Here is a 13,884-nt window from a genome sequence, read left to right as displayed (position 1 = left end):
ATGAAGGGAGTGATACAGGTAAAATGGTGGACTAGAAAGCCCTACTTCAGGAATTCCACTTTTTACTTCAGGAATCTTGTTCACCCACAGAAACAATGAGAAAACAACCAAAACCTCTCTGAATAAACATTGTAGGAGCTCTAGAAGCCAATAAAAGGTTTTCGGCAACCAAACAAGCAGGCAAAGAAAAAACACCGCCTAGAGGTGCCTGAGTGGCCCAATTGGCTAAACGGTGGACTCCTGATTTCAGCTCAGGTGCTGATCTTCCAGTGTGTGAAACTGAACCCCACATTGGGCTCCACACTGACAGTGCTCAGAGCCTGCTTCTGATTCTCTCTCTCCCTCTCTGCCCCTCCTCTGCTTGTGCTCGCTATCTTTCAGAATAAATAAACTTAAAAAAAGAACATATTTTATAAATGGTGGTAAAGGTAAATGCATGAGCTGATAAAACACCCATACTATATGATAATATTTCATATTTTATAAATATATTAAACTTTAATATTTTATGTTTTATGACACTGTAACTCCACTTTTTATATTCTGCAGGATTTAAACGACAAATGCACAAAAATAATTATGTTTGCATGCACAAAATTACATAAAAATGCAATTTGTGACACCATGACATAAGAACATAAAAAAGATGGATAGAGCTTTATAGGAGTAGTATTTTTGTGTGCAATTAAGTTATGAGGTATCAATTCAAATTAGATGGTAATAACTATAAGATGTTATATGTCATCCCCAGAGGACCACAAAAAAAAATCTCTGTAGAATATACATCAAAGTAAATGGAAGGGAAATAAAATATATCATTGCTAAAAAATCAACAAAACACAAAAGAAGACAGTAATGGAAGAAATAAAAAGCAAACAAGTTATAAGACCTACAGAAAATGAATAGCAAAATGGAAGAATTAGGCCTTCTTTACCAGTAATTACTTTTTTTTTTTAAGATTTTATTTTTAGGTAATCTCCACACCCAATGTGGGCCTCAGACTTACAACCCCAAGCCAAAGAGTCACAAGCTCTCCTGACTGAGCTAGCCAAGTGTCCCCTATCAGTAATTACTTTAAATGAAATGAATTAAACTCTCCAATCAAAAGGCACAGATTGGAAGAATGTACAAACAACATGACCAAACTATATGCTATCTATAAGAGACTCACTTTAGATCTAAAGATGCAGAATAAATTGAAAGTGAAACAATGGAAAAAATATTCCATGAAAATAATAACCAAAAGAGAGTGTAGGTGGCTATATTATTATCATCAGATAAGGTAGCTTTTAAGTAAAAAACTGTTATAAGAGATGAAGAAGGACATAATATATTGATTAAAAAAAGGCCAATTCACCAAGAAGATATACCAATTATAATAATGTGCATCAACCATTAGAACTTCAAAATATAAGAAGAAAACATTGGCAGAATTGCAGGGAGAAATACACCTTTCTACAATAATAGTAGAAGACTTCCACGTACTACTTTCAACAATGATAGACAATCAATAAGGAAATGGAGGACTTTAACAACACCATAAACCAAGAAGACATAGATAGCACACTCCTCCCAACAATAGCATATACATGTTTCTCAGCTGACATCCTAAACACTTCCTAGGAAGACCATATGTTAGGCTACAAAACAAATAGTAATGAATTTTAAAAGATTAAAATCATACAAAGTATCTTTTCTGATTACCATGGAATGAAGCAAGAATTCAATAACAGAAGGAAAACTTGAAAAGTTACAAATACATGTAAATTCATCAGTATGCTTTTAAACAAATAATGGGTCAAAGGAGAAATCACAGGCAACTTAGAAAATACCTTGAGACAAATGAAAACAAAGACACAACATATCAAAGTGTGTGGGATTTCGTAAAAGCAGTGCTAAGAGGGCAATTTATAGCAATAAATGCATACATTGAAAAAGAAGATGTATCTCAGATCAATAACCTAAACTTACACTGAGAAGGAGAGCAAATTAAACAAATCTAGCAGGAAGAAGGAAATAATAGAGATTAAAGCCGAGAAAAATGAAATAGAGAATAGATAAACGATAGAAAAAATCAAGAAAACCAAAAATTGGTTCTTCAAAAAGGCCAATGAAGTATTTCTTTATTTTGTTTAATGTTTATTTATTGTGAGAGAGAGGAGAGAGAGTGCTTGCACGAGTGGGGAAGGGACAGAGAGAGATGGAGACAGAGTCTAAAGCAGGCTCCAAGCTCTGAGCTGTGAGCACCGAACCTGACATGGGGCTCAAACTCACCAGCTATGAGATTGTGATCTAAGCCGAAGTCAGATGTTTAATCAACTGAGCCACCCAGGCATCCTCGGAAAGTCCAATGAAATAGATCTTTTTCCTAAAGATTCTACTTTAAATAATCTCTACACCTATTGTGGGGCCCAAATTTATAACCCCAAGACCAAGAGTCATATGCTACATGGACTGAGCCAGCCAGGTAACCCTAGATAAACTTCCAGTTTGACTGACTGAGAAAAAAACATATAGAAGATTCAAATCATTAAATCAGAAATGGAAGTGCAGACATTATTACAAATTTGCAGAAATAAAAATGATTGTAAGAGAATACTATGAAGATTTATATGCCAATAGACAGGATAGCCTAGATAAAATGGACAATTTCCTAGAAACTAACAAAACTGAATCATGAGGAAATAGAAAATCTGAATAGAACTGTATTATGGGCATTGAATTAGTAGTCAAAAACCTTCCAACAAAGAAATGCCCTGGGTCAGATGACTTCACTGGTGAATTGTACCAGATATTTAGAGAATGAACACTCGTCCTTCTACAACTCTTTTAAAAATTGAAGAAGGAACACTTCCTCACTCATTATATGAGGCCAGTATTCCCCTGACACTGAAAACAGACACTACAAGAAAAGAAATTTACAAGCCAATCTCCCTGATGAATACTGATGCAAAAAATCCCCAATAAAATATTAGCAAACTGAGTATTATGATATTTAGCCATGCATGTAAAAAGTTGGATTTGTTAAAAAAAAACTAGAAATTCAGCAGCATATTAAAGAAGATTATACACCTTGACCAAGTGAGATTTATTTCTGGAATGCAAGCCTGGTTCAACATATGGAAAACAATCATGGTAACACATCACATTAACAGAGTAAAGGAGAAAGCCACATGATTATCTCAGTTGACACAGAAAAAGCATTTGACAAAAATCAACACCCTTTTTAATAAAAAAAAAAACAAACACACACACACACCTAATAAAGTAGTAATGGAAGGAAGCTTTGGCAACTCAATAAAGGCCATACATGCAAAACCAATAGCTAAAAGGAAAAAAAAAGAAAGGAAAGAAAGAAGAAAAGGAAAGGAAGGAAGGAAAGAAGGAAGGAAGGAATGAAAAGAAAGAAAAGAAAAACCAATAGCTTACATTATCTTTAATGGTGAAAGGCTGAAAGCTTTTCCCTTAAGATTCAGGACAAGACAAGGATGCCTACTTTTGCCATATATACTCAACATAGTACTGAAGTCCTAGCCAGGGCAACTAGGCATGAAAAAAAAAAGGCATCTAAACTGGAAAGGAAGAAGTGAAATTATTTCTAATCACAGATAACATGCTTTTATATGCAGACACTCCTAAAGAGTCTATCCACAGTAAAACAGAGCTAATAAATTCAGCAGAGTTGCAGGATACAAGATCAATGTTCAAAAATCAGCTGCATTCCTATTAATGAAAAATGAACAATTCAAGAAAGGAATTAGGAAAACGATTCCATGGGCACCTGGATGGCTCAGTTGGTTAAGTGTCTGACTTCAGCTCAGGTCATGATCTCATGGTTTGTGAGTTTGAGCCCTGCATCAGGCTGTGTGCTAAGAGCATGGAGCTTGCATCAGATCCTTGGTCTCCCTCTCTCTCTGCCCCTCCCCTGCACATGTTTTCGCTTGCTCTCTCTCTCAAATAACATTAAAAAATAAAAAGAAAACAATTCCACTTAACACAGCATCACAAGTAATAAAAGAAATGAATTTAACAAAGGAAGAGAAGGACCTATACACTAGAAACTCAAAACATTAAGTTAAGGTGACAATATTAATCCCTATCAAAATCCAAATATTATTCCTTACAGAAACAGAAACACGAACCCTAACATTCATATGCAATCTCAAGGGACCCCAACAATCTTGAAAAATATCAGTTAGAGTTGGAGGACTCAGATTTGATTTCAAAACTTACTTTAAACCTACAGTAATCAAAACAGTGTTGTTCTGCCTGGCATAAGAACAGACATACAGAATACGGGGCTTATCAAAAATAACCCCTCACATATATGGTTAATGATTTTCAACAAGGGTGTCAAATTCACAACAAGTGATGTCAGGGGAAATTGGGGGAAAGGAAAGTCTTTTCCCTTGTAGTGCCAGAAAATAAGTATGAAAAAAAGAAAAACCCACATTGGTGGGGATGTGTCAAAGGGTACAGTAGCCAACTGAAAGAGCTCCCAGGGCTCAAAACCAGAATAATTTGGGCCACAATGTTGCATTATAACCCATAGTATAGGGATACCTGGGTGGCTCAGTCCATTAAGCATGAGCTCTTTTTTTTTTAAGATTTTTTTAATGTTTACTTATTTTTGATAGAGAGAGAGAAAACACATGTGAACAGGGGAGGGACAGAGAGATAGAGGATCCATGCTGACAGCAGAGAGCCTGATGTGCTCAAACCCATGAACTGTAAGATCATGACCTGAGCCAAAGTCGGATCCTCAACCAACTGAACCACCCAAGCACCTCAGTATTTGGCTCTTGATTTCAGTTCAAGTCATGATCTCACAGTGTGCAAGATCAAGCCCTGAGTCAGGCTCTGCATTGGCAGCAGGGAGCCTGCTTGGAATTCACTCTCTCCCTCTCTTTCTTTCTCTGTCGTTGCCCTGCTTGTGTGCATGCAAGCGTGCTCTCTCTGTCAAAATAAATAAATTTAAAAAAATAACCCAAAGTATAAAATAAGTATGTGTGGGTCCATACTGATACAAATAAATAACTGAAAACATTACTAAGCAGGGGAGAAGAGACAAATCTCCCACACAGAATTCCAAATAAAGTAAATAGATCCTCTACTGAGTGCACAGTGATCAATTCCACTGCCAGAGGAAACTTGTGTTGAACTTACTGAAATGAAGTCTCCAGTCTCCAGCATGTCACTTTCTTAAGGGATTTTCAAGGGCAGGGGTTTTTTTGTATTTATTTATTTTTTTAATAGTTTATTGTCAAATTGGTTTCCATACAACACCCAGTGCTTCTCCCCACAAGTGCCCCCCACCGTGACCATCACCTCCTCCCTCTCTCCCTTGATCAGTGTCCCTTACTCTCCCCCGCTCTCTTTCCCCTTTCCTCTCCCCATGGTCCTCAAGGGAAGTTTTGACTGTGATTTTTGCTTTACATGCAGAGGACTGACTTTAAAACTGAAACCTGAAAAAGATGGGGCCCTATTATATTCACTGCCTGTTAGAGCTCACTACAGGGCCATACATGAGGCAGGGCTCCCTGTTTGCTTTTTAAATAATCATAGGGTGCTTTATGGGGTGCCCTGTGATGTGATGTTTCTGCAATCATCTGGTGCTGAGATTGCAACATTTACACAAAGGTCGGACAATGGTGCCAATTCAGCCAGACACCCTCCACCTTCTTGCCAAACAAACCAGCCCGCTCGCTGCCTCCTCTTTCTATCATAGCCTTGCCCCAGAGAACCTTCTCATTCATTGCCGTAGGTGTCTGCCCTCACCTGTTACATTCATGCCCACCATCTATCCTACTTTAAACCTATGCCTTTCTATTAATATCTCCCACTAGAGTACTGATGATTAATATTCCCTAAAACAGAAGTGACTAGGAAACCCAGCTGCAAAGACCTGGCCCTGATTCAAGCTCACAAAACACAAGCCAAATTATACACTGAGTGGTGAAGGCTTCCCCGCGGCCCCCCCCCCCCCCCCCCCCCCCCCCCCCCCCCCCCCCCCCCCCCGCCTGAGTCCTGCCCTTGTAGGAGTTAGGGTGGAACAAGCATTGTGTGAATACATTGTTCAAACACAGGGTGATGACTGTACCCCCAACTTAGTGTCCATTTCTTGCTTCTTCAAGTCCTTGATTTCCAACTGTATTTCTTTTTGATGTCTTCTCTGCTTTTAAAAGAGGCTGGAGGGAGAGGCCCCTGGGTGGCTCAGTTAAGCATCTGACTTCGGTTCAGGTCATGATCTCACAGTTCGTGGGTTTCAGTCCCGCGTTGGGCTCTGGGCTCATGCTCTGTCTCTCTCTCTGTCTCTCTCTAAAAAAGAAATAAACATGAAAATAAATAAATAAATAAATAAATAAATAAATAAATAAATAAATAAAAAGAGGCTGGAGTGGAGGGGAGAGGGCAGTAGGGAGCTTCATGCCTTAGGAATGTGGAACCAGGGAGAGGTGTTTTTTTTTTTAATCTTTTTAAAATATTTTTTTTTGAGAGAGAGAGGCAGAAAGAGTGGGGGAAAGGTAGAGACAGAGAGAGAGAGAGAGGGAGGGAGGGCAATACAGAATCCAAAGCAGGCTCCAGGCTCTGAGCTGTCAGCACAGAACCCAATGTGAGCTGTGAGATCGTGACCTGAACCAAAGTTGGGTGCTTAACTGACGGAGTCACGCAGGTGCCCGAGGGAGAGGTTTTTAAGGTCAGAATCATATATTTTTTAGAAATTTAGCTCAGTCTAATGGCAGTGGTTGTGTCTCCCAGTGTTACATAGGAAGAATCGTCATTCAAGCAGTCAATTTCAGAGGGACTTTAAGGTCTGAAAACACCTCAGCAAGGGTGGGGTATCCTGAAGCCCAGAGGCTTCCAGGACACCTGAGTTTGAGCATATTTGCTCCTGAGGCTTCCTGTTTTAATGTCACCATTGGCCCCTTCTCCAGCTCCCATCAGAACAAATATTGAAGGAGCAGGAGCTGTGAATGGAACACTATTGTCCCTCTGCGATGAGAGCAATGGAGAGCAGTGGTCACCCTGGGCACATCTGGGTCAGTCCAAAGCCAAGCGGGCTGGGAGCCTGTATGCTCTCAGGGTACCAGGATGTTAGAAGAAAGGAAGAGACGTGAGGTTCGGAAGTTCCGGCTTACAAAGCAAATTGTATTAAACTAGTCATGCTTCCAGACCTTTGTCTCATCCTGATAAACATAAAAAAGGGAAATTTGTATAGCTTACTGGGATCAACTTGAGGAAGCATGGATAATTCTAAAGAGAGTTTCATGGAAGGGTGTCTGGTTAGCTCCATCTGTACAGCATGACACTCTTAAATGGAACTTCACGGATAATAATTATTTACATGGTCTTTCTCTATATTCTTATAAAAATAAAAATAAAAACAAACAACCTATGGTACCCTGTAATTATGAGAAGAAAAATACAAAGTATTGGGGCAGATTTTGATATTGAATCTAGGTAAAATTTGACAACTCTGTGATTTTATTTTAATGAAAAACTAGAGCTTGTCTCTCAGTGTCTTTTTTATGCCAAGTTTTATGCTTAAAATGTCTGCACATAGAGACGCCTGGCAGGCTCAGTCAGAAGAGCATGCAACTCTTGATCTCAGGGTCTTGAGTTCAAGTCCCACATTGGGGGTAGAGATTATTAAAAAAATACTTTTAAAATATTAAAAAAATAAAATGCACATAAATCCTGATCAAGACATTTTGAATGATAATCTCGTCAATTCCTGATAGTTATCATGCATGGAGAACAAACTTTCTTGGCATAAGAGGCAACAATGATAAAAAGTAAAAGCCATTTTTATCAGTTCATAATTTTATGTAAGACTTTGCATAGAGGTAAGTCTGGGAACATCTGGGTGGCTCAGCAGGTTAAGTGTCCAACTCTTGATTTCAGCTTAAGTCATAATCTCACAGTTTGTGAGTTCGAGTCCAGCCTCGGGCTCTGCGTTGACACTGTGAAGCCTGCTTGGGATTCTCTCTCTCTCTCCCTCTCTCTCTGCCCCTGCTCATGCTCAAGCGCTCGCTCTCTCTCTCTCTCTCTCTCTCTTTCTCAAAAATACAGTTTTAAAAAACTTTAAAAAAGCATTAAAAAGAAAAAAAAGTAGGTGTTGCATATAGTAAAATCCGTGTGTCACTTAATTGATTTTCATGAACACCCAGTACCAGCAACTGGATCAAGAAACAGAATGCTACCAGCATCCCAGAAGCCTCATTCATGCCTTCTCACAGCAAATATCCCCTCTGCCCTCCCAACAGGGGAGCCACCGTGCCGACTCCTGGAAGTGTGATTTATACAGGTATACGTGCACCTGTGTTTTGGTGCGCACACATGCAGTTCTGCTGGGAAGTCTCCGGGGGTGAAGCTGCTGGGGCAGGGAGCCCAGCAGACACGGCTGAAATGGTTCCAACTCAAGGGGCATGGTGTTCCAGTTGTTCCATGCCCAACAGGTGTCATGTCTGTTAACACCAGTCTTCTTTTTCAACAATGATTTATAAATACATAGCAGTCGAAATTGTATTTAAGGGCTCTAATACTTCTTCCATTAACAACAGCAATGGTGACATTTTTTTTTCTGATAATGTGACTGGATTTTGACTCCAAAAGAAGTCAGTCACACCAGGTATTTGGAAACAATGAAAGTAATCCATGGTTTGGGCCAGCTTGGTGAGAGGCCTCGCTGCTGCCCCTGGCTAAGAGGTTACCAAAAGGTGCACTCAGCTGCCAAAGAGCTTTGAGGCATTTCCTAGATACACGAAGCAAGGATTCAGCGTCACTCTCCATAGCAATAGTGACAGAAGCCCTCCCCACCCTCCAGGGCCGAAGGATTCCCATCTTAAGGCTCACTGGCTGGCATGCATTATCACCAGATGCCTGACTTTGGTGCAGTCATGATACTAATTCATTGTCTCAACCAGAAAGCCAAGGAGGTAGCAGACATATCACTGTCCCCATAGTACAGAGGAGGAAACTGAGGCCCCAAAAGGTAAGGGATTGTTCCCTGAGGAAAGCCAGATTCCTTGCTTTGTACCTTTTTGCTGCTGCAGAGCCTTGTTCACAGATGCCATCTTCTTTATTTTATTTTATTTTATCATGTTTTTATTTTTGAGAGACAGAGAGAGATACAGTGTGAGCAGGGAAGGGACAGAGAAAGAGGGAGGCACAGATTCCGAAGCAGGTTCCAGGCTCTGAGCTGTACGCACAGAGCCTGACACAGGGCTTGAACTCACAAACTGAGATCATGACCTGAGCCAAAGTTGGACGCAGAACTGACTGAGCCACCCAGGCACCCATAGAGGCCATCTTCTGAGAACAACATCCCTCTGGAGGGCTGCAAGCCTGTCCCATGAAAGGGAGGAGTGGAAGACCCCAAAACAGCATTCCAAAGGCAAATGTTATTACCTCAGAACCTGCTGAGGGTTCCTGTGGGTCTCTCTGCTCTCTGCTGTTTCTCTCTCTCTCCTCTCCCATTGGTTGCCTTGTCCTGTCTTCCTCCCTCTTTCCTCTCTTCCCTCTTTTACCTACTCTTCTCCCATCAAAAAAAAATTGTTTATTTATTTATTTTGAGAGAGAGAGAGAGTGTGTGCACAGAGGGGTAGGGGTAGAGAAGGAGGAGAAAAAATCCCAAGCAGGCTCCAAGCTACCAGTGCAGAGCCCCACTCAGGGCTCTATCTCATGTGAGATCATGACCTGAGCCAAGACCATGACCTGAGCCGAAATCATGAGTAGGATACTTAAACCACTAAGCCACCCAGGTGCCCCTCCTCTCATTTTTTAAGTAGCTAAATATGGGATTAGAAGATTCTGAATACACACATTCTCCTTGTATCTATCAGAAGATACGCATTCTCTGTTTTAAACTTTAAACCAGGCAAATTTAATCTTTTATGTCTTTGAAAACAAAACTAAAACGCAATTAGGTTGCTCTGTAACTTTCTGGCTGCAGGCTCTGGGTCAGTTAGGTAACACTGTGCCTCAGTTTCCTCAACTATAAAATGGGGACCCGGTCAGCACCTATTTTGTAGGGTCATTGTGAAGATGAAATGGGTTGATACATATAAACAGCTTTTTTTCCCACTTCCTTTTACAGCTTTATTGAAATAATCAATATACCATAAAATTTACCTTTTTAAAGAGCCCAGTTCAGTGGGTTTTAGTAGAGTCAGAGTTGCACACTGTCACCATGATCTAATTCCAGAACATTTTCATTATCCCCCAAAAGAAACTCATTAGCAGTCAATCCCCATCTCCCAAACCTCTGAGCCCTTGGCAAACAGTAATCTACTTTCTGCCTCTATGGATTGGCCTATTCTGGACACTTTATATAAATGGAATCATATGATACCTGGTCTTTTGTGACTAACTTCTTTATTTAGCACCATGTTTTCAAGGTTTCAGATTTCAACCGTGTTGTATAGTACATATCACTACTTCTTTTTATTTTGTTGAGCATGCATATATGTGTATATATAATTTGTTTTTTCTTCTTGGTGCTTTAAAACTTTTTCCTATAATTTCCCCCCTCACTTTATTGAGGTATAATTTACAAATAAAAATTGTTTCTAGAGGCATCTGGGTGGCTCAGTGGGTTAAGCATCAGACTCTTGATTTTGGCTCAGGTCATGATCTCACAGTCATGAGATCAAGCCCCAAGATGGACTGCTCGCTGGGTGTGGAACCTGCTTAAGGCTCTCTCCCTCTCCCTCTGCCTTTGTCTTGCTCAAGCACATATGTGCTCTCTCTCTGTCTCTCTCTAATAAGAATAAGAATAATAGTTCCTATTTAAGGTGTATAACGTGATGATTTGATACAGCTACACATTGTGAAATGATTTCTACAACCAAGGTAGTTAACACATCCATCACTTCACATAGTTACCTTTCAGGTGTGTGGTGAGAACACTGAAGATCTACTCTCTTAGTGAATTTCAAGTATACAGCACATGCTGTCACCAGGCTGTACATTACATCCCCAGAACTCATTTGTCTGGTAACTGAAATAGTCAACGGGTATATGAAAAGGTGCTCGACATCACTGATCATCAGGAAAACACAAATTATAACCACAAAGAGGTACCACCTCACGCCCATTGGAATGGCTGTCATCAAAAAAACAAGAAGTAACAAGTGTTGGCAAGGAAGTGGAGAAAAGGGAAGCATGTAAATGTGCTGTTTGTCAGTATTAATTTTAAGCCTTGTGACTTGTACTAAGAGCTCTGCCTCTACTTACCTCCATGACTCCATGATTATTAAAGGAGCCCCTCCTACTCAGAGTCTCCAATGGTTAAGTAGGACTCTTCCATTAAGTTGGCATAAGTAATGATTTACCATTGAGAAAAAGGGAGTGAGGAATTCAATACCAATTGGTACCTAGTCCATGGAGGAAAGTTGCTGGAACGTTCTGACCCAGAAAACTGGTCTTGAATCTTCTATATTAGGTGATACTGACTCTGGAAGAGTAAATCCACACTCCTACTTCACTTTGGAAAACAGCTAATTGCTGTCTTAGCTTGGGCTGCTATAACAGCATTATCATAGACTGCATGGCTTAAACAGCAGAAATGTATTTGTCAGTTCTGGAGGCTGGGAAGTCTGAGAGTATGGTACCAGCCTGGTTGGGTTCTAATGAGGGCCCTCCTCCTGGTTTGCAGATAGCTGCCTTCTTGCTATGTCCGGACATGGTGGAGAGCGAGCTCTTAGTCTCTTGCTCTTCTTAAGAGGACACTAATCCAGCCTGGGGGCTTCACCCTCATGAGCTTATATAAATCTAACTACCTCCCAAAGGCCCCATCTCCTCAACCACCCCACTAGGGAGTTAGGATTTCAACATAAGAGTTTTTTTGGGGGCGGAAGACACAAACATGCAGACCATAACAACTGCTACTAGTCAACTGTCTCCCTGTCTTTTTAAAAATAATGTTTATTTATTCTTGAGAAAGTGGGGGAGAGGAGGATACGGAGGGAGAGAGAGGATCCCAAGCAGTCTCCACCCTGTCAGTGCAGAGTCCCACACAGGGCTCCATCTCACGTGAGATCAAGACCTGAGCCGGAATCAAGAGTCGAATGCTCACCCAACAGGGGGAACCACGTAGGTACCCCTCGTTTTTTTTTTTTAATTGTGATTATTGGCTATAGAAGTCTTCAGTCATTCCCTCCCATCCCAGTCATTTATGTGACAATAATCATAGAAAACACTCTGCTGAGATTCATAACTATTTAAACAGATGATCACTTAAATTTGACCCTGTTAACACATAAAGGATTTAAAAAAAAGCGGAACAAAGAGGGAGGAGCCAAGATGGCGGAGAGGAAGGGAGCTCTGTAAACTTCGTCTGCCCCATCGATCGAACTGAGAAGGACATTACTCTCATCTGCAAGAGCGGAAGGAGAAAATACGGACTCCAGAAGGAAGAGAACCTGAAGGATGCCTGAGTGAGTGAGTGCGAACTGGGGAGATTGGAAAACGGGCCAGCCCGAGACGGGCAGGGGAGGTGGGAGATCCAGCCCAACATGGGGCAAGCGCGCAGAGCCCGAGAGACAAAGGGAAGAGACAGAGAGACTGAACACGCTCACAGTATTGTCTCTGGGGGAAGAGGTAAAGAACGCTTAGTCGCGCTTGGAGAGAGAAGCTAGCTCACTCCATAGATAACTGCTGGGTAGCCTAAATCCCGAACCCAGGTGGCGCAAGGGAAAAGAACAGCTTTCAGCCCAGCGCCATCTTGGCAAGGAGTTGGCGGCCACAGCAGCGGCGGTGTCAGGGGTGCTCACTTCAACCTTGGTTTTGGGAGTGGGAGCACGCACCTCATTTCCACGGCCCATCTCGCCCTCAGCATTGGCTGCACGAACCCTGAATCCCAGGTGCCAACAGGGAAAAAATAGCCCCCACCTCTGCACAATCCCGGCAGGGAGTTGGTGGTGGTGGAGACCTGGGAGCACATGCAGGCTGCAGGAGCTCCCAGCTCATTTCCAGCTGCTCCCGGCAGCGGCCTCTGGCAACAGCTGCACACTCATTCCTCCCCCAATGCTAACGCGATCCCCGCTGGGGGTTGGGTCTGTGACGGTGCGCACTTCACCTCCTGCTGCGCACCTCGCCTCAGACAGGGGCAGCCGAAATCCCGGCCTGAGCCAAGACAAACTGATACCTCCCCCTAAGAAGCCAGCCACCAAAGCAAATACATCTCATCTGTGGTAGCATAAAAATGCATGGACTGGAACTTTGAACAGAGGCGGGCCTGGAAAATACAACTCGGCTCAACTGCGGCACAAGGAGATCCAACTCATTAGAGTGGCCTACAGTTCGTAGTTCAGCAGAGCTAGGTGTGCTGCCTATCTAATCTCTGCAGACACCAAGGTGGAGCCTCTGAGAGCAGCCTCTAAGACCTACCACATCAAACCACATCCATCCATGAGGGGAAGCTGCTGGGTTTTTTTGTTTGTGTGTGTGTGTGTGTTTATAATTTTTTCTTTTTTTTCTTCATTTTTTTCTCCTTTTTCTGTACATATTTTTTATTATTACTTTTTTTTACTTAAATTTTTAAAAATTTTTACTCCTTATTTTCCTTTCTCCTTCCCCCCCCACCTTTTTTTTTTTACCTTCTTGCAATCCAGATATATTCTCCTATATCTCATCCTTACCTCTCCCCTCAACTGGTCATACACTTTTAGACTGTCCACTGTCCTTTGTTGTCTCTCACCCCCTTTATTTTTTTCTCTTACTTTTCTTCTTTTCCTCTGTTCATCTCTTTCCTCTCCATTCTCTTTATTTTCTTTCCCCCTGTTAATGTGTTTGTTTGTTGGATTTGTCTGTGCGTTTGTGTGTTACTGTTCCCTCTGTGTTTGTCTGTCTGTTTTCCTTCTTAGGGCTACACCAAGAAAC

The sequence above is a fragment of the Suricata suricatta genome, chromosome 12 (assembly GCF_006229205.1).
Source record: "Suricata suricatta isolate VVHF042 chromosome 12, meerkat_22Aug2017_6uvM2_HiC, whole genome shotgun sequence".
NCBI classification, from domain to species: domain Eukaryota; kingdom Metazoa; phylum Chordata; class Mammalia; order Carnivora; family Herpestidae; genus Suricata; species Suricata suricatta.
Note: the sequence above shows the minus strand (reverse complement) of the source record.